At 37.2% G+C, this 22200-nt stretch overlaps 1 protein-coding gene across 3 annotated transcripts in view; it reads left to right on the forward strand.

The window, feature by feature from the left end:
- Grm8 (glutamate metabotropic receptor 8) overlaps window positions 1-22200 on the forward strand; it is a 796352-nt gene that overhangs the window by 144138 nt on the left and 630014 nt on the right. The window lies entirely within an intron of this gene.

A 22200-nucleotide genomic window follows, 5' to 3' on the forward strand; every position in this document is an offset into this window, starting at 1 on the left:
GGCAGTGGCTGTGAATCCTCACAGCCTCCACTATGAAATGTACTGGCTTGTCATAGGGTCAGCTTACAGTGGGTGGTCCTGTCCTTGGGTCTAGGTCACTTCCTTCTCTCTCTGTGGCTTAGGCATGGTAGTGGGGATCCTCTTGGTGCCTGTGGCACAATTCTGAGATTTCAGATCTATATGGTCATATATACATTATAGTCTTTCTGTTTCATGTATTCAGATGATTTATATCATTTGATTAGGCTCTGATACAATAGTGCTACTTAGTAATTTGACATTTTATTTTGCCAACAGAATGTTGTGAAATTTTAATTGCTTCGAGCTCGTGAACTGAGTCCCAACAGTCATTATTATTATTCTCCTAAGTCATTTATCAATCTTACTGAATTTATACATTTCTTTTTTAAGTCTGGCTGTTAGCCCGCATCTAATTATACTTCCCCTCTTGCTTCCACTTGCTTCTGAAACTGCCATTCCCAATTCTATCACCCCACTTTTGGCCATTATGACAGCTTCCTTAAATATTGCAATAACTTCACAACTCTTTCTCCACCTCCAGTCCCTCCATTCTGCAGTCTATTTTAATATATGTTGCCAGATTTATTTTTATAAAATACAGCTCTGGCAATGTCACACCATCACTAAGAAAGAAAAGCTGTGGCTCTGCACCGTCTACCAAATTAAGCACAGACGCTTTGTGTTGGCTTTCAAAATTCTCCATAAAATGACCCCTGACCTACCTCTGTGTCAAGTCTGTCTTCATTCAGCGTACTTCAGCCTTTTGATTATGGACACAGAAAACCTGTGAAGTAGGAACGATATCTCTGATTTTGCCTTAAAGAAGATGTCATTTGAAATGTCTTGTGGAGACATAAAGTCAAGCAAGGGTTTAGGGGCAATAATCTACTCTGACTGTTACCATCATAGAACTGATTCTGAATTTATTAGAAGCGTTCTTCTACAAAGAACTTTCTGTCATCCACTGTTTGATTACTCTGAACTACTGGAAAGACATGTTCAATATTTGATTTCCTCCTCTTTATTAACTTTTTTCAGGGTAATGAATTGATTCCCAAGCAGTTTTCAATGGTGACCAGTGAATTCTTAGTATTATTGTGAATTTGTGAATAATTGTATATCTTATATGTTTATATTCATTTAAATTATCATTCTTTTGGATACACATAGTCCCATCTCAGGTAATGAGTCCATCTCTTTTAGAATTTGAAACATAGAGATTACAGTGAATAAGTCCTTAATGATGAGATGACATTCACATTTTATAGGCTTGTTTGTTCTATTCTGAGTTCTGGGTCCCTCTGGACTCATTTTAGAAGTAAAATGCCAGTGATTAAAGAAGCTACTTATGCTCTGAGAAGGTCATTGTTGACACTTTGTTTTATTGTCACTGTGGGCTCACTTGGTTCTTGTCGTAGGCCATGTTGATTCATTTGTGAATGTTTGTTGATCCTTTCAAAAGTAGATACTGGGGATGTGTGTTAGTAAATAAGACAGACACTGGTACTGTTTTTTGTGAAGCTTAAATCCAATAGGAGATGTAGACATTAAGCAATAAATTACTCAAATAATGATGCAATACCAATGAGAGCAAGTACAATGAAGAGAAACTTCATGAATGTTATGAGAGCACTTGTTGGGGGCTCTGACTTGTAGGGGGATAGGGCAGGAAAAGAGTCTCTGACGGTGGTATGTTTGAGAAGAAATCTGAAGGATCACCAAGGACATAGGTGAGATGGATATGTGAGTACAGAACACAGCAAGTGAGAAGGACCTTTTACAGGAAGAAATAAAAAGTCTCTTCAAAAGCTACTGTGGCTGGAATGTGAACCTATAGCAGATGACTGAAAAGGACTGGAGCAGCGTTCACAGCCAGGTCATGCCCTTTTTGATGATGATCAGGGCTGTGTGGTGTTTAGATGGTTGTCAAGATCAAATGTGCGTTTGGCTGCAGTGTGGGAACACACTGGAAGAACACAGAGTGTCTGCTGAGCTGTCACAGGAGATCTGGCAGGAGATAATGGATGTAGGACGGGAGAGATGACAGTGGAGAAAATCGGGTCAAAGACCTTGAGACCTTTGAAACAGAAAACAGTGGTTTTACTCTTGTGAGAATTGAAGGCTAGGGAAGTAGGAGAACATGACACCAAGGTGTTAAAGAACCTGAATGACTTGAGAAAGAGGCAGTAGGTGTTGGTTTAATAAAAAATCAACTTTACTAAGGGACTTTATATACTGTGACATATAGCTCTTTTAAGTGTAAAGTTTGGTGAGTTTTGAAAAAAGTATAAAATTGTGTATCACCACTCCAAACAAGAAGTAATATTTCCCCATCATCTAAAACAGTTCCTTTTTGTGCTCTGCAATCCCCTCATCCTGCTCTGGCCTCAGGAAATCACAGGCCTGCTTTCTCACAAGCAATAAGATTTGCCTTCTCTAAAAATCAATAAATTCAATCACATTATATTGAGTCTTGGGGGTTGGCTGTTTTTGGCTCAGTATAATAATTTTGAGATTCACACATATTATCATATATATATATCAATAAGCTGTTTTTTTCTTTGCCGAGTTGCATTCTATTCTACTGCCGTACTACAATCTACTTATCCATTCACATGTTGATAGATATTCATGCTGCTTTCAATTTGTGGCTACTACAAATAAAGGTGCACTGAATATTTGGGTCTAAATCTGTGTGGGCCTATAGTTTTACATTTCTAGGGTAGATATACTTAGTAGTGGAGTTTCTGTGTTATATGATATGAATATATAATTAACTTTTATAAGTCTATGAACATATGTATAAATGTATTGTTTTGTGTGTGTGTGTATATATATTATATATGTATTTGTGTGTATGAAAAATTGCCAAACCTTTGCCAGTAGTTGTACAAACTTCCACTCTGGCCAGAAGTGTGCAAGAGTTTTATTTGCTCCACATAATTGTCTACACTCTGTGTAGTCAGTTTCTAACTGCAGTCATTCTAATAGGTATGTAGTTCTATCTCACTGTTTGTGATTTCAATGTTTATTTCTTGGAAAATTAGTATGGTTGAGCATCTTTTAATTTACTCCTTTGTATATCTGTTTTTCTGAATTTTTGTTCCAGGCTTTTGTCCATTTGAAAAGGTGGTTTGCTTGTGCGAGTTCTTTAAAAACGTTGGGTAAAAATCCTTTGTCAGGTATATGTTGTAAATATCCCCCAATCTGTGACTTGCCTTGTATTTTACGTGAAGAAATCTGTTGAACAGAGGTTTATAATTTTGATGAACTGTTCATTTTTTAATGAACTGTGCTTTTTGTATTCCATCTAAATAACTTCACTTACCCCATTTTTGTGAAGATTCTTCTATCTTTTCTTCAAATACATTTACAGTTTCATCATTTGGTTTTGGCTACTGTTTACTTTGAGATAATTTTTATATAGTATGAGAGTCAAGATAGATTGTTTTCCTCATGTGAATATTCAGTTGTTCTACTCCCATTGGTTAGGATAATTATCCTTTCCCTCTCAATTGTCTTGACATTTATAGAAACTCACCTTATGATTTCTGGACTGTATCCCATTGAGCTGTTTGTCTGGGTTTATGGCAATACTTACTTTGCTTATTTTCACTTCATTATAAATTTCATAGTAAGTCTTCAAATTAGATAATGACTGATTTTTCAAAATTATTAGAGCTATTGTAAATCCTTTGCATTTCCATGTAAATTTTATAATCAGATTGTCAATTTTTTCCAAAAATATTCCTGGAATTTTGATTGAGACTTCATTGAATCTCTAATTTGGAGAAACTGATGTCAAAATACTGAGTTTTCTGATCAATGACTGTATCATGTCTCTGATCAATGAACTTATCTCTTTAATGCCATATCATGTGTTCTTTAAATTTTTGAACAATATTTTATATTTTTAATTATATATTTTGTGTACATTTAAAAAATCTGGCCATAAGTATTTATCCCTAGGTATTTTTGATCCTTTGTAAAAATTGTATTTTGTAAAAAATATAATATAGATATTATATTTGTTGATAGCTTACAGAAATATAGTTTTCTGTAATAATCTGATATCCTGTGACATTATTAAATGTACCTATTCATATTCTGGCTTTGTTATAGATTGTTTTAGGTTTTCCATATAGGTAATTACATTATCTGTATGTAAATACAAGTCTTACTCTTTCCAGTCTATGTACTGCTCAGCCACCTGTCCATCCATCCATCCATCCTTTTATCTACATTTCTTCTTCTCTACGTATCCACTGATGTATTGTTTGCTTACCCTATTGTACTAGCTGAACTCTGTAGCACACAAGTGGTGAGATAGACATCCTTCCCTTATACAGATTCTTAGAGGAAAAGCATTGAACCTTTCACCACTAGGTATGATTTTTATATGCATTTTTTCAGTGGCTATCCTTTATTATGTTAAGGAGGTTTTTGTTTGTTTATCATGTACTAATAACTTAATTAATGAATTGAAATTTTCAAATACCATTACAATACCAATTGATATAATTGTATGGTTTTGTATTAATCCTGTTAACATGGCAAATTGACTTCATTACTGCAATAATCTCTGTTTGCCATTGTTTATTAGCCTTTTTATGTACTTCTGACTTTGATTTACTAATATTTTGTTAATGGTAAGGTGCATGTTTGACTCCAGTTATCCCAGCAAGTCAGAAGCACAAGCTTAATCAATGAATTTTGGTCATATTGCATTTACGGTAAAACTGAAAAAACTAAGCACATGTCCATTATCCAATTGGTGTTTAAATTTGCATTTTTGAGAAATCTGGATTGAAGAGATAAATTTGGGAATTATAATTGCATGGATGGTAATCAAAGTCATAGGTGTGATTGAACACTATTGTCATGTAAAAAGTGGAAGAATGTGAAGAAAACTGGGCCTTGAATCAGGTCTCAGGAATTTTACTTTTTAATTATAGACAAGGAAAGATGAACTAGAGGAGGTGACAAAGGAAAGAACATCTGCAGAGATAGAAAAACAGGAGATTGTGTTTTAGAAGGCAGGGAAGATTTTAATGGTGCTGGTTCAGATGAAATGAGAACTGAAAATTGGCCATTGGATCTTGGGACATGAAAAGTCTTAGAGACTTTGTCCAGAGAAATTTAAGTGGAGCAGTGATACGGAAGCCATATTAAATGCTGAACAGTGAGTGAACAGGAAGACAATGGAGAGGGTAAGTTTAGAATTTCAGATAAAATTTGAAAGTTTAGTTAAAGGGTTAAATTTTACTTTGGGAACTGGACTTGGATGAGGGTTTTAATAATTGTTTCTTGTTTTTAAAGTATTTTCTTTTTAAATAGAGCCCCTTAACTGTGTCAAAATATCAGTGGAAATATTCACTTAATGATTTGGGAGAGGGAGGCAATAATCTATAGAGTTGAACTCAGAAAGGCTTCTCTGTGTCCAATTCAGAGCACGAATTGGGGCTCAACCTTAGATAGCAAAAGAGGCAATTCTTATTACAGAAGGAAGGAAGGAGGGAAAGAAGGAAGGAAGGAAGAAGAGAAGGGGAGAAAGGGTGTCCAGGAAATCAGGTTTTTTAGGTTGATGGTGGGAAATTGAGAGCTATTGTCAATTGATAGTTTTTCTTTCTTATAGAGAAGGAAACATTTACTTTATACAAAATGTTTGAAAAATATTTGACCTATAGTGAAATAAATCCAAAGAATTCATGAAGAATATTTTATAACATTTAGTCAGAATCCATAGACAGGATAATTCACCTGAGGTTGTATAGGCACACACATGGTATTTTTCCTCATTGAGTTTATTGGTACTTTTTAAAGTATATAGTGCAGTTGCATTTGTCATTTGGATCTTGTATGTTTACATGATGGATCTTGGTTCTCATTTTTTCCCCACAGCCCAGCCCTCCATTCACCCCCTCTGCCTCCCCTATTTACAAAGACTTTGTTTCTATTTTTTTGCTTTCTCATATTTTTTCTTTTCCCTTATTTCTTTTTCCCTATCCTTCCCACTTCCCCTACACCTTTAGCCTTTTTCTTCCTATTTCACATTGTCAATTATACAGACATTTCTCAGACAAAGAAGTAAAAGCAGCAAATAAATATATGAAAAAATGTTCCACATCACTGGTCATTCGAGAGATGCAGATGAAAACAACACTGAGATTCCACCTCACCTCAGAAAGAATGGCTGCTCTCAAGAAATCAACCAATAACAAATACTGGTGGGGTTGTGGGGAGAAAGGGATCTTTCTCCATTGTTGATGGGAGTGCAGACTGGTGCAACCACTATAGAAATCAATATGGATCTCCATTGTTGATGGGAGTGCAGACTGGTGCAACCACTATAGAAATCAATATGGAGATACCTCAAAGAACTAGGACTAGAAGTCCCATTTGACCCAGCTATCCCTCTGCTGGGCATCTTTCCAAAAGAATTAAAAGAATCATATCAGTGATATATGTGCACCCATGTTTATAGCAGCACAGTTTGTAATAGCTAAAACTTGGAAACAGCCCAATTGTCCATCAGTTGGAGACTGGATAAAGAAGTTGTGGTTTTTCTATAAAACGGAGTACCACTCAGCCATAAAGAATGAGAAACTAGAGCTATTCATAGGAAAATAGATGCATCTTGAGGCCATAATCTTAAGTGAAATAAATAAGACACATATGTGTAAATACTGAATGGTTTCTCTGGTGTAAAAAACTAAAAGTGTAAATAAGGCACACACATATTTTGACTGCAGCATCTGGCTGATCTTTAGTTTGGAAAGGACTCAGTGGCCCAGGAGACTCTAGAATGTATGTATGAGTGGGGCCTCCTTGAATCAAGGCTATATCAGTGCAGAAAGGTGGCAGACGGATGACCAGCACAATGGTGATACCTTCACAGGGGTGGGAGATTGAAGTGAAGACAGTGGCTTTGCTATTCTACTCTCTGCTACTGTGAATTAAAAGACACCCTTGAATCTCCAGTGTGTTTTTTCCCTATTCCTGATTTTCAGCTTTCATTCAAGCCACCCTTCTTTCTCCACTCACCCTCCTACCTCAATCTCTAGTCACATTTCTTCAATTCTGTGAACCTACTCCTCATTTTCTTTAGCCTCTCTCATGAAAGGCCACTTACTGAAAAATATTTTTTTCTTTAATTTTCAGTATTTCTGTTCCTTCCTTTTCTTGATCATTTTCTTCCTTCATTTTTTAGACACCTGACCTCTTCTCATTGTCTTAGTATTTATTTGTATATAAAAGAAAAAGTCTACATATTCAGTGTTCTCAATGCTATTTTGTTATATTATATTTAAAAGAAATTATTAGTATGTGTTTGCAGTACTTAGCAATTCTATTCATCTTGGGGGAATCAGTACATACGTATATTTCCACCTTGACTATTTTTTTCTTTTCCCACCCCTTGTCCTCCCCTCTCCATTCCTCTTCCAGATCCTCTTTCCATTCCACAGATCAAGGTAGGTTATATTACTAGGTAACATCTTGCATTGCTTTAAATAGTCTCAAATTTTATTAAATTAGTTAAAAAATTAAATTATATCTAAAAGGCAATATGTATATCTCATCATGTTTGAGGTTGAAATAGTATTTTTCTCAAACAAAAGTGTCAGAAAGGGTTTTTTGTTTGTTTGTTTGTTTTTGCTTTTATTTTGTTAAAGAGAGAACCCAGTGATACTTACATAGAGTCTCTGGCAAACCATTTTGAAGATATTTACATATTTGGATTATTTAGAAAATTAGAAGGGATTGGAAAGACAATAAATGTCTTCATATATATAAGTTATGGCCTATGAAAAGGGAATCAGCTACTCATAAAAACAGAAAAGTCTATTTCATCTAAGCACCAAAAATGTGGGAAGCGTTAGAAAAGCAGTTTTTCTAGGAAGATTATGGATACTAAGAATCCTGAGTTGTTCTGGTGTCATTTGTAGGCACTTAATCAACAACATATATGCGTTATCGACTAGAGATGAAGTACTTTCCTAGATTACCCTGGAGAATACCACGGCCTCAGCTCATAAGCTTCCCCTCTGGGAAGGAATAGGCATAAGAAATGAATTTTCTCTTCCAAATTCAGGTGGAAGACATCATCTTTCCCTTACAGAATAATAGCCACTGAGCTACATTCACTAGGGTGTCAAAAATTTAATCAGAACCGAATTTTGAGGGCCTTGTCTTCAGTATCCAATTCTAGTGATGTGTACTACAGGGATGCTCACTCTCACTGTAGCCCTGTTTGTTTCTTTTGGGTTTATGTCTTGTGCTCTGATTAACTACTTCGAAGTTATTGATAGAGAGTGTATTAACTATTGGCATTTTGTTATGATTTTGTTATGAAATTTTTATTCTTTCATAAAATAAAAAAGAAAAGATATTCCATTCCTTCACTGGAAAGCAAAGAAAATGGGCTTCTTTGATGGAGTTTGAGTTTCCAGGCACTGTAAGCGAGCAAACTGAAGACATCCATCCTTTTCTACTCTGGTGAAGTGCCACTCTTTTCTCCCTGTATATCAATTTCCAGTTCCTCCTCCTTTTCAACCCTTGAGAGACATGTCTTTTCCAATAATTGAGCTCTACAGACTCTGTAGGCCAACCTTTTTAAAACTAGTGAATTCTCCAAAACATACAAGCTTGATTGCTTGTGTGGATGAGTACAAAGTGGAAAAACATCTTTCATGGGTCTCCAAACGCAGCAAGAACCAGACAGAAATGAGTATCACTAAATTTTCATGCTGCATATGAATGCTATGGAAAATTTGAGACAAGGTATAGTGGATCTTGTTTTTGGCATTCAATCATGGAGACTCTGTCAAATTTTTATCTTTTAAAAACTCATCTGTTATTTTCAAATAAGGAATATATTTAAAAACCTCTTACTGACTCAACACTTCACATGATATATTCACTAGTCTATAGATTTGTTGTGACACTTAAAAAAATCCATGCCAGCATTTGGTACAAGAATTGAAACATAATGCTCTTAAAAATATAATTTTGGGAGCAGAATATTTCTATAAAGAAATTTCTAGTTACCAGGAGATGTTGTTCACCTTAGGGGAAGTGAACATGATGTTCACGGCATCAACTCCTTCATAAAGTAAAATTAAGGGAGCTTTTATATCTTCTCCTAATACACCATCTAGATCTACCAAAAATATCTTTGCAATGAATGCATTTAAATCCCTTTGAGCATGATACGGAAAATTTTCAAAAGGAAGTATGGGGCTGTTGAGTATACATTCAATTTTTTTAAAGTACTACAGCAATACTTCTCTAACTTTACTGTGTACACAGATCACCTGGAGAGGTTGTTAATATGTAGTTCTCATTCAGCAGATCTGGGATGGGGCCTGTGAGTCTGCATTTATAACCAGCTTCCCGGTGATGCTGATTCTGTGAGTTTGCTTATGACACTGTTTATATCTAGATGTCCCCCTAAAGCTTCGTGTGATCATAGAGCAGACTTTGGAAGGTGATTCAGTTATAGGGCATTATAACTGACTTGTAGTTAGGAGATGGGGCCTGGTGGGAAGAGGCGCTGCACTGTGGGCAGGCCCAGAGGTTATCTCTCCTTTCTGGGCTCCTCCCTTGACACCCTGCTTCCTGGCCAACACGATGTGAGCCATGGAGATAGCCCACCATGCAAGGACTGAAGCTTCCACCAACTATGAGCCAAATTAACTTCTCCTCCTTTAATCTGTGGGTGTCGGGTATTTTGTCACAGCAACGAGGAAAGTGACTGAGATACACTGAGAACAAAGGTTATAAAGAAAAGTTAGTCAGTGCTTTAGTTTCTGTAGTCCCTGCAGGTAAATTGACTTTTGCAATGTGACTATATCTTTCATACCAAAACATGTACTTTTCCTCTTGAAGAAATATAGACTTAAATGTAATTTTTGGAAAGTATTGCTTTTTGATGGCTAGATGAAGGTCATTCTTTGCATGATACAAGAGGAAGGTACTCAGCACAGCTGCATAGTTGGGAGCTGCCAGGTACAATAAAGTACTGTATGCGACACATAAGTTTGATTGGGACCCATTGGCTGGCTGAAACTTAAGGCCTCTGGTGCAACACTTGACTATGTTTATACTGGGGCAGGTATGACAAGTTTTAGATGTATTGTTTTTGGAATACCTATTGGATGCTCAAGAGAAGATGTCAAATGAGAAAGGCATGGGTCTGAAATTCTGCAATGAGGTTCAGATTGTGTGTAGAGTGTGTATTAAGTAAAAAGAAAAGAAATGTTAAAAAATACTAACATCAAAGAGATGAAGAAAGAGCAGCCGATGAAGGAGACAAAGATTTAAGAGAAAAATGGAGAGTGAGTTCTCATAGAAGCCAAGTAAGAGAATGTTAGTATATAGTAAGTGCTTGTCAAGTGCTTGTTGAAATGAAAAGCAAAACAAACAAACAAAACAAAACAAAACAAAAACCCCAAAAACAAACACAAAAAGGAAAACACACTGAAATGGGTTCATGACCACTGAATGGGTTCATGATCTCATGCCAAGACCATTGAATCATATGTTTTCCCCAAGCAATCATATTTTACTATATGTTTGTTTCCATGACATGCTTTCCTCTGCCTGGAGTATCCTCCAGTCTTCTCCAGCCCTTTCCTGATTTCTCTCTCAGTTTCCTGTCTCCTGTTCTGTTTGGACATGATCTTTCTGATCTTTCGACCTTGGGTACCCCTCTTTGCACCTGGCTTTCCCTGTTGACCTGCGTGATGCTGTCCAACCTTATCACTGGACATTTTACCGATGTTCAGTTGGACCAGGCCCTTTCACCCTGAGGAACTATACATATTTCAACTGAAAAAAGACAAAGAAGACAGATCGTGTCTGCCTGACAGTAGATTATATGTGGTTATTGGCAGCAATATGCACACTCTAACTAAACCATGACCTGGGGCCAGGGAGAGTTGTCTATGTGGCCAAAAGAAGTGGAAAGAAGGATCTGTGATTGATTCCTCAGGAACTTGAGCACTAGTATAACCCAAATCACTAAATAATGATCAGCAGACTTGAAAAGGTAGCAAGAAGTGGAATGTAGGCTATTACAGAGATGAATCTAGAGTCAGACTGCCCCTTACAAATTATTCAGTCTTGGAAAAGTTCCTTCTCCAGATCTCGATTTTCTCATCCATGAAATGGGGGTAGAGCACTTAGCATAGCTCTTGGCCAGTAAAACACTTTAAATAAATGTTGGAAAAGTCAATATGTATGCATGTGCAAACACACTGAGTCATTTATACAGATGGACTATGCTACATGAAGGAGGCTATAAAGAACAATAAGTTAGCCTTCTCAAAAAGAGATTGTACATGAGCATAGGAGTGAATCAGTTCACTTTGTGGACACTTGAAGTACTGCCCTTTAGATAATATTGGTGTCTGTCAGAGGTACATACCCTTGAAGGAGTGTTCAGTATGTAGTCAAATAACGGAATATGAATCATTCATATTCTTTATCTGCTTTTCCTATCACTCAGGAATGACCAACTATGAAATCAGCTATTGGTTCTTTGGATATGGATCGAGGTTTTCCCCTAAGGGAAGTGGGATGGTAATTAAAACCTTTAACATCATATGAACCTTCTAGCTACTGGGATCAGCAGCTGTAAAGGCAAGCACAATTTCCAGTGGTGTTAGGTGTTCAGAATCAGCACCTGACAGCAAGCTAGAAAATAAATAGTGACTCAAGGATCAGAATATAAGTGCATGTGGATAATCACTAAAAATCTAAGAAATTGTCAGGAAATGTATTTGCACTGACAAATGTCCTTATCATCATCCTTCCTTATTTGCAGGATTCAAATTATGTATTAGTGAGTGGCAAAATGCCAATCTAAACGGCATCTTTGCCAGTTTAAGGTTTATTGACTCCAATTTATTGGTTATAATTACTAACTTGTTATATTTAAGTGTTCCAGTGCTGACATGCTTAGGGGAAAAAACTGAACCGCAGTGGTGATAGAACAGCAAGGAAATCAGGAGAAGGGGAAAATTGAATTCTAGGTGATAGTTTGAAGTCAGCAGTGATGGGAATGAGTGGGTGGGAGAGTTAAATTTTTAAGTGATTTAGCAAATGATGCTAAGAAAATGTCACGACATATTTTGGTTTTTTTATTATAGCAAATTGTAATTGATCATTTTTGGTGTTCATGTAAGAAAACCACTTTACAGAAAATTTTCACTGCCATAAGCAGCTCATATCAAAAGTAGATTTTCAAATCTCAAGGTGCTTAAAAACTTTTTCTCTTAAGAATGTATCAAAGAAGTGTCTCTTTTTCCAGAACACACTGGAACGCTGGCAGTAACAGTTAGACATAATGAAATCAGAGAATGACATTTTCCTTGTGTCACTGGGAAGGTAGATCACCAAGCAGAGCTGTTGAGGACAGATTCATTTATACATTTATTTCTACATCCTTCTAATGAGAAAATGTATATTATGTTGTTAAAAAAAAGAAGGAAAGAAAGAAAAAGAGTAGATTGTCTTCCAAGGTTAGTTCTAACCTGCTTCGCATACATTGTGAAATCCCATCCAAAAGCCTTTCTTGCCTGAGTAAAATGAAGAGCATTTCCCTTTACTTCTGTTTTACCTCTTTGAGGAAGCAAATATTAGAGCTTGTCAGTACTATGAGTATGAAGTTTTCTTCCTGGGCTCCTGTTCCAAAGTTAGTTTCTGCTGCATTCGTGTATTCACTCTCCATCCACGTGTCCCTTCGGTCATTCGTTCCTTATTCATGCCTCAGAAGTGAGACATTTCTGCAGGCTTATGTAGGTTCCTACTCATAATTTCAGAGTTATTTTCTCTATAGTTCTGAAATGAAAATCAAATTAGGCGTACATTACTTGACACTGCACGTGTAGGGTGATTGGAGTTAATAATGTACTACAGACTTCAAAATGCTTAGAAGAGAGGTTTTTTTTTCCTAATTGAGTTTATTGGTACTTTTTAACTATACAGTAGAGTTACATTTATCATTTGAATCTTGTACCTTTACATGAAAGAAGAGAGGATTTTGAATGCTGCACCACAAATGAATGGTGTCCAAGTTGACAGATACGTTAATTATGCTATTTGATTATTACGTATATGTCTACTCAGACTCTAGGCTATATCTCAGAACTATGTAAAATTATTATGTGTCAATCAAAAATAAAAGAGAATAAAATGAAAAAATCAACTTGTGGAATCATGGGAAATGGTAGTCTTGGTTTAATATTATTCAGGCTAAGGACAAATTTTGTAAAATTACCTATCAGTATCTTGTCACCTCTTCACTTCTGCAAGTAGGGTGGTTTACATGTCTGTGAGAAGGCCAGAGTAAGAAGCAATCTGTGACTGGTGTTGAGGGTTGTTTCTTTTTATTTTTACAAGATGAAATAATCATAATGTCACATCATCAGGGAAACTTGCCATCTTGTTCCCCAAGATCCAGTGGGTAACCTTGGAACTCTTAGCAGTGTGTACTTCCTTTACAACATTCATTACAATGGCTATTACCTGTTTCTTTGGCTGACTTTCTATTTAGTATCTGTCTTTTCCATTTGATCACATCCCCCCTGGGTCTGGGAGGACCACATATTATTTACTGCCCCAATTCTAGAGCCTATTCCAGTGGCTGGCACCTAGTGTGAAGAATCTGCTGAATAAACTTTTAAAACATTTGAAGTAGCCCTTCCAAAGACATTAAGTTTAATTTAACCACTGATCAGGAAAAGAGTATGTATTTAATTAACCTTTTAAATTTGTGTGTAGTATTGTATTCACTGCTTCTAATTTTCTAAAAATCATGAAGTGAAATGTAGAGAAAGTAGAAAAAATGCAGTCTTTATTCTTTTTAAAGGAAAAATTGAAGGCCAAGGAGAAGCTTTAAATTGCCAAATTAGTTGGGAGAGTAAAGTCCTTTTCTTAAAAAGTGAAGGTTTAATCCAACTTGCTATGAAAACTTTTGGATGAATATATATTTAGAGCAGTTAGGCTTAACTATCTCCATATTACTAGTCATTTGATAGATTACAGAAGCTCCCTCAGGAGCTGTTGTGCTTTCTCATCTTAAACTGTAATTAGTGGAGTAAAAAAGTTTATTAATCATATAGCGGATCATTATGGTTGTTTTTATATAAATCCTTTTATATTCATGGATTGCTTGTCTTTCATTTTAAATAAACAGGTTAGAAGTCAAATGCCACTACCAGTTTGACTAAAATCATTACACTTTAAAAAAATAAAACAGGGCATTCATTATTCTATTTTCCAAGAGCAATTCTAAGTTAATTGGCCTACTTTTACAGTTGAGATTTTTCAAAACCAAAACCAAACCAAAATCTTAGCGTAGATTATCTGCCAAAAATGTTTGGAAGCATCAAGTCATAAAGAAGTATTGTAATATAGCAAGCCAAAAAATCTTCATAGTCATTCATAAATTTATATAAAGTATCCAGTGATCCATACCAGCTACTGGTTTCTGACCTACTGGTTTCTGCTTATCTCTCCATACCCTCTTTTCTTTTTCTTTTGCCTTCTGCTTTCTGGTTGGGAGATTTCTCTGTGCAGACAAGGTAATCAACAGGTTCTTTTGCCTTCTAACTCCCAGTGGGTTCTGTCAGGGACATGGTAGGAGGTCTGTCTAGGGGGAGGTCAGAATATAATTTTCTCGTGGGTCTACTAGGGGCTAGCTGTGCCCTTCAGGGAAGTTGTTTCTCTGAAGGCGGCTTCTGCAGTCTGTGTTTATGACTCTTATGGAACTGCTCTCTTTGATCCTTAGAGCTCCCATGTGGTCACTGCCAAGATCGGACTCCTACTGGATTATGGCTTTCATCTGCCCTTCCCTATACATTGCTGTGTCTTGACAGGAATCCCTTTATGTAGGCTCCTTGAGTTATTGTAACTCCAGTGTGTCATTTTTCTTTGCTCCAACTCATGTAATACCCTTGAAAACAAAGTGAGAAAATGTTCTTTCTTACATTTCAATAGGCCATCCAAAAGGATTGTTAAAAAACAACAAATGACATTGTAAGTGTAATGTATGTTTACACTTTGAGACACACATAGATTCAAAAACATTCTTTTTATGTTTGAAAGAAAGCATGCCTTCTGTGACTTGCTCTTCTCTATATTTGTTGCTGAAATTTCAGGTTCATCATCAGTAGCAAACCATCTTTGAACTTTTTAATGCAGCAGTGGGAATGGATTGATCTTGTCGCTCCTGTCTCTAGTTGACTTTGTTAGTCCTGTGAATTTGTGAAGAGGGAGATTCTGGTGAAGGATGTGCTCTTCATCTTGGCCCACAATGGAATCAAACTCATGCTCTTAAACCTAACATACTCAGCTGTATTAACTAACTCGGGACATTTTGGTGTGGGCATGTATTTAAACCTTTGCTTATTCTGAGTGAGCTGATGTAGGAAAAGGATAAAATTGTGAAATAATGAACAATGAAATCTCTCTTGCTGTTCCTGACTTCCACAATTCCCCATTTCTATAGACTTCCTCTCCTCTTCTTTTGTTAAGCTCTATCGTGCAAGAAAACCCAAAGGCTTGGATCTTCCTTTCGGTCAAGTATGGGAACTCAGTTAAGGAGAAAAGCAGAAATGCATACGTCACATTTGGTGCTCTTTTGTACAAACAGAAGGCCTAATTCTGTCCACTACGTGGGCAGGGTGTTTTTGAGCAGATCTTGATTTGGAAGGAGACTCATAACTTCTTCACGTTTTTATGGACAAACTTGAGGCAGTCACTACTTCTTTATTCTATCATTCTTTGACTCTGTATTTCATTTCTCCTTATTTTGTTTGAAGCTGATAGGAGCATGAAAGCTCAAGGTAGTGATGGGAGAGGAAGACCAGTGCTGAATACTGGCTTCTAGGTCCAATTGGTCATATTTATGTAATTTTTGTTATATACCTGCTTTGCCACAATCAACTAGTAGTTTTAATACTACAAAGCACTTAAGTCTGAAAAGATAAGAGTTAGTGCTATAGTTATGCTTTTCTGGTCCTGAATTTTCTCGAGACAAAAAATCCACCCCAAGGCTCATGACAGCCACTGTTGCTAAGGCCACCATTGCTGGAGAAGTGCTCAGGCAAGCTTTGGCTTCTGAAGGAGGAGTGTAGCTTCAAGCTGATTTTTCACTGGAGAAAACCTGTGATAGTGTTGAACAGCAGGAGCAACCCACTCTCCCAATCTGCCCTATGAAGTTCCATAATCAATGAATTAATAAGGTTGTTTATAGAGCTAAAAAGAACAAAATCATTCTTGATGGTAAAAATGTATGTGTGTGAGGAATTCTGTCTGGAAACCTGAATGCAGTTGTATGCAAGTTACTTAAACTTACTACAGTTCTGAGGGCCTCCTCTGAGGTGCTAATTTATGGGATGTCTTGGCTTCCTTAGGAACTTTAGTAAATGAGGAACGATGAAGAACAGAGCTTATACCATCCTGAGCAGACAAAGAACATTTTAAGTTTACTTACAATAATTTAAAATGCAAACACTGGGAAACCTTAAAAAGATAGCTGAAATAGAATTGTAACTTTAGGCCAGAGCGTAGCCTCTTTGAGTCTCTGTAACCCCCCAGCCTTAAGCCTCCGCTGTGTACAGTTAGACTCAGCGAAAGCAATTGGAGAGACACAGTCAGGTGAGGGGGCTGTAAGCATTCTTAGCCCTGTCTAGAATACACATTTAACAGATAAAGATTAACAAGAAGGGGAAAATGATGAAATAATCCATGACTTTGGCCTTTGATAATAGAAATGTAAGTTTTATTTTTTAATGGCAAATCAAAGTTCATGAGATTTCAACATGTTTGCCAAGATAGTTCTGAAGTTTTCACAGATATTTATAGCATTCCCAAGGGCTCAGAGACTACTGTGTGCATCCCTAGGTGAGGCTGCTCAATTTGCAAGTGAAATGCACTTAATTCACTTAAATTGGAATTCTATCATCTCAGCTTAGTAGAACAAAGATATCTCACAATGATCAGAAGCCTTAACAGCTGAATAGATCTTCAGTTAATAAATATGAATTATTATTATGGGTGACATTCTGCTTAAACAGTTGTATAGTAAGATCTTTCAAAGTTGGGGTACATGGAGAAAAATGATGAGATTCTTGATTGATGGATATATAAATTAATTTTTAATGGATATTTATCAAGCTCATATTATATTTTTAAATAATACAGAGAAGACCACAATAGGGTTTGCATTTTAGAAAGGAGAAAGGAATACACAAAATAATTAAAATTGTGATAACAGGAAGGAAGGAAATAAATAGGGTGATGAGGCACTAACAGGTGAGAAGACATCATGAGGTTTGGTTTGAGGAGACATTTGAGGTGGGGCTGAAGGATGAGGAAGGCTGGGAAGGACTGGGAAAAACCTGGAATGATATACATGAGCCTTGGAAGAGGAAAAGGGCGTGGCCAGTTCAGGGAGCAAGAAAAGCAGCCTGCATGATTGGATTAGGCGAATGGAAAGGAAACATGGTCAGATGCCTGATCAAAGTATCCATGACGAGAGGTTTGGGCTTCATAAGGAGAAAAATAAAGAGATGATCAAAGAACTCTGAGAAAGCTTTTTATAAGTTGTAATATTTTTTCTTTATTTTAAAAAGAGTCCCTGTGATTCCTGGGCTACTGTGGGTTTGAGAATGATAAGAATGGGAGTAGGAAGAAATTAGGTAGTTGTAGGCATCTTGGTACCACGGTGGCCTGGACCCCAGGGCATTGTCTTTGGTTTCACCTTTGCTAGGTCATTGTCTGAGATGGTAGTGGAACTCCAGGCATGCTTGAGTTCTAGTCAGTCAGAAAGAGGGAGGAGTATAAAAAAGGCCACACTTCTCTCTTTATGGACACTTTCAGAAGTTATGCTCACTACTGCAAGGAAGGCTAGAAAATATGGCCCAGATCAAAGTGGTCCAGCGCCTAGGAAATGTCAGAGGTTCCATCTAGGAGAAACAGAACAAAAACTGAATGACAGTAATCTCTGCTTTCATTGATTTTGAACACACACATACACACATACACACATGCACATGTAAGTGAATTTCTTTTGAAATGAAACTTCAGCTTCCCTGAGGTCTAAGTCAAATTTTTGGAATCTCTTCTTAGAGTTTGTAAGTCCAAGATTCACAGAATAGCTAGTTAAATGTAGATCAAATTAACTTTATTGACAGCAAGGCAAGTAAAGCACCAAATAGTTCCCCAGACACACGGCTGTCTGTTAACTGAATTGGGCAGAATTCAGCTTGGACCTGAGGACCTCCTCCTCCTTGACCACATCTCAACCTTGAAACCCACTTCTGCATGCCCAGAACACTTGAAGGCCAATTACTCATTGAGCTGTGTGGATTTCAGGCCTCTATTGTACAGTTAATTGCTAAAGGGATATGAAAAGGAGGAGTGTGGGCTTCCTCCTCAAGAAGTGGAGAGGTCCTGCAGATCTGACCACACAGAGAAAAGAAGCCTGGAATGTGTGTGGACAGGTCAGAGGATACAGGGAGAGCTTGCTATGCACTCTTGCCTAATAAATGTAGAACCTTGATTATTGATTCGGTTTCCTCCTTTCTGTTTTGGAGGTGGTAATCAAAGAGTGGAGAGTTAGGAAATCTTTGTTCTGGAACTCCCCAAGAAAGTTGAAGTTGGGAGTAGACATCTCCCACAGGCTGAAGTCAGAACATAGAGGGGGAAATTCATGAGAGAAGCAGAAGTTAAAGCAATTTTTAGGATGGATATGGTGGTGAATGTCCTGAGTTGTATAATTAATTGCTTCAAATGTAATTTATTTGGGGAATGAAAATATGGCCTTATTTTCAGCACACATCATATTCTTGTAAAACCTCAGCACAAAGAAAAAGAGAAACGAAGAAAAGCAAAATGACAGGTGCTTGCAAATGCACAATTTGATGCCTTTAGGAACTGAAAGAGAAAGAAAAGTCAAAAGTCATATAAGGACATGGTAGAGAATGCTGCAAGAGGGAAGTAGAAGGAGAACAAAGAGGTTAGGACAGGGCTGAGAGTGGGGAGCACAGCAGCGATTGTCCTAGGGATTTATTAGAACTCCGGAACACTTTAGAGGTAATGGAAGAGGGGTTAAGAAAAGGACTATTTATAAGTCCTGGACAGAGTTAAAGGAACTGCCATGGCATGATGAAGTCTTCAGGAACCAGCAACAGGGAGTGACCTGCAGGAGCAAGGGTATAGAGTGGTTACTATAGCCTGGCACAATATTTGGCTGTGGGTGAGGGCTCAGGTCGAGAAACATGTCAGTGGAGGAAGAAGCTGGGGAATAAATAATTGAACTCTGTTTCCTCTTGTCCTTCCATGGCCTGCTGGTGCTTGCCATTGGCTAAACTCAACTGGATCCAGAGGCAACATGTCAACATAGTACAGTGGTAGGCAGCGGCCTCTTAGGACACGCTAAAGGGAGGAGAAAGATTGAGAGAGCAAATGGAGAAGAGCCTGCAACACAGTTTACTGAGACGCAAGTCAGGAAGCAATATTAAATTTTTCTGCCACCATACAACTAATGAATTCCCATTAAACATTTATTATTTATAACACTTTATCTGTCAGGTGTGGTGATACCAAACAAATTAACGAGAGACCTTGATTCCTTGAGGATCATAAGCCAGCACTCAGTCAAAAATTTAATACCACATGGAGGGGAATGGTGGGAATGAGGAACAGCAAAAGACAGTTCTGTGATACAGCTGGGGGTGGTTTCCCAGGAAGGAGGTGACATTGATTGTGTGTAGAAGATCACCAGGTGCAGGAAAGCAGTCTCCCTGCACAGGATCCATTGTGGGCAAGGGTGAAGGTGCTGTCTGAGTAGAAGAGAAGACACCGGGTTGGTGTCTAATGGTCATCCTGAGACCAACTGAAGAGTTTGGATCTTAACCTTGGAAAGGGCAAGTTGGGGCTAATAAAAGTTTCTAAAGGATGTTACTTCTTTTGAAGGACAGGAGAACTTATGAAGGCTGCTTTCTTAAATTCCTTTCTTACTGAATATATTTTCCTTCCTTTTCTTCTCATTTCTCACCCTATCACCACCTTTTAATTGTTCTTGTTGTTGTTTGTGATTGATGAAACCTCTGGTATTAGGAGAGAAGTTAGAGTGGATTTGATGTAGGGAAAAGAAAAATAAACATTATAGGTCTTTAATAAATTCTCACTTCAGTTGCCAGTAGGGGTTTAATTTGAGGATAGTGGGAATATTGGGGATGTTAGCACAGAAATTAAAATGCTTAACGAGACAATGCCTAGTAGTCCAGTGCAATAAAATAAAAATCAAATGTGACTTCATAACAACTTGAAAAATTGTCTTGAAATACTATTACTATACTATGATGTGTATTATTGTAGATTGCCATATAAAAAGGAACAAATGAAAATATAGATGCATACTGTCACATTACTTTTTGCACATTACTCTCCAAAGAGAAAACTCATCAAGATTTTGGGGAGAAAGTCCATTACTGAATTAATCAAACAACCATCTTCTATCTGCACTTTTATTTTATATACCCTTTACACCTGTTTAATTAATCCTAAACATGATGCTGACTGCTAATTAAACAGACCTGAAAGTGACTGACTGAAGGTAGTAATTTGAGATAATTAGTTTTGGTTTCAAACACTCAATTTTCACACTTTGTGCTCACTTTTATAAAGGGGGTTGCTCATTATTATAGACAGAATGGGGGCTGTGCAAGTCATTTTATTGCTGGACTCTGAGTTGCTGAGGAAGTGGGAGGATTATATGACCAAATAAGACAAGAAAATGGTACAGTGCTATTGAAGTTCCTTAGAATGTTCTCCTCCTTCCCTAATGTGCACACATGCGTGCACACACACACACAACCCCCACACACAAAATATACAGAATTACTGCTAACATGAAGGTCAGACTGATGAATCTCTTTCAATAAGACACAGATATGAATATGGTTTTGATATTTGGGAAAATTTTACCTTGTAGGGGGAAGATCTCACCGAATCATCCATGTTCTCATTTCCAGGATCTTTAGAACTAAACAAAAGGGGGAAAAGTACCAAGATTTGATGTATGGCTTGAGATTTGGAGGGGTGTCTTGCTGAGTAGTCATATACTACAAAGACACAAAGCTTAATCAAATCCAGTGCCTGTCAAGAGAAGTCCAGCATATCTAGAAGAGAAAGAAAAGGGCAAGGAGAGGAAGGTCAGACATTTTTGGAGGTCACACAATGTTGATAAGTAAGTTAACAGTCCCCTGGGGGAAACAAAACCTGGAAGAGATTGGGGATGAGTAGGCTGGACTGAGTAGTTGCTGTTATATCCAATATAAGCAGGCTGACAAAGGTTACACAAAGGCTGAGTGACTCCAGCAGCACCCTGGAGAGCTCCCGGCACATTGTTCTGCACCTAGTTGATTGGCGCTTTTATTTGTATCTTGGAGAGTATAGTGTCACTTTTGTGGCCAGCTATATGGAACAGAACTCTATAGACCTGAAATGGTTATCCATGTTGAGTACTTCTAAAAGATGATAAGAGTAGAGTCAAAACTCTGCCTGGATTGGAAATCACCTGGTCAGGTGGTGGTAGTGACCTTTGGGTCCTAAGGTGTTCAGCTTTGTTCAGGAAGATGGAACTGCTACCTCTTTGACATCATCTTTTTTTCTTTCTGACATCATCTTGAGCACTGATGTTATCTGCAACATCTAATGGAGAATAAATTTGATGGTTTCATGTGTGAGCCAAGCCTGAATCTTCAAGAACACCATCAGAGGACACGTTGGGATCAATTTGACCTCTGAACTTTAACCCATATCCTAGCATGACAGCCAAGAAGTGGTGCTTTACATAATCAACAAAAGCTCAACCTCCAAAGCTATTGAAAAATGATAAAGTATTCTCAGTTCTGGAAATCTCCCAACAGTTCACCTGCTTATGTCACAAAATAGTCTCTTTTCCTGAAGAACTTATGGTCTAGATTATTTTTCCTTATGGTTTTGGGTCATAGGGTTGAAAAGGTTTTTATTAGAGTGTTCATGATTGTACCAAAATCTTTTATGTTTTACTAAATAATTATAACAAAAACTGAGTAGATTTGCAAAACTATTTATGTAATTTACAGAAATGCAATCTTAAGACTTAAATGGTATCCAATGTCC

Source organism: Fukomys damarensis, unplaced genomic scaffold (assembly GCF_012274545.1).
Source record: "Fukomys damarensis isolate Sample0158 unplaced genomic scaffold, DMR_v1.0_HiC HiC_scaffold_4, whole genome shotgun sequence".
NCBI lineage: Eukaryota > Metazoa > Chordata > Mammalia > Rodentia > Bathyergidae > Fukomys > Fukomys damarensis.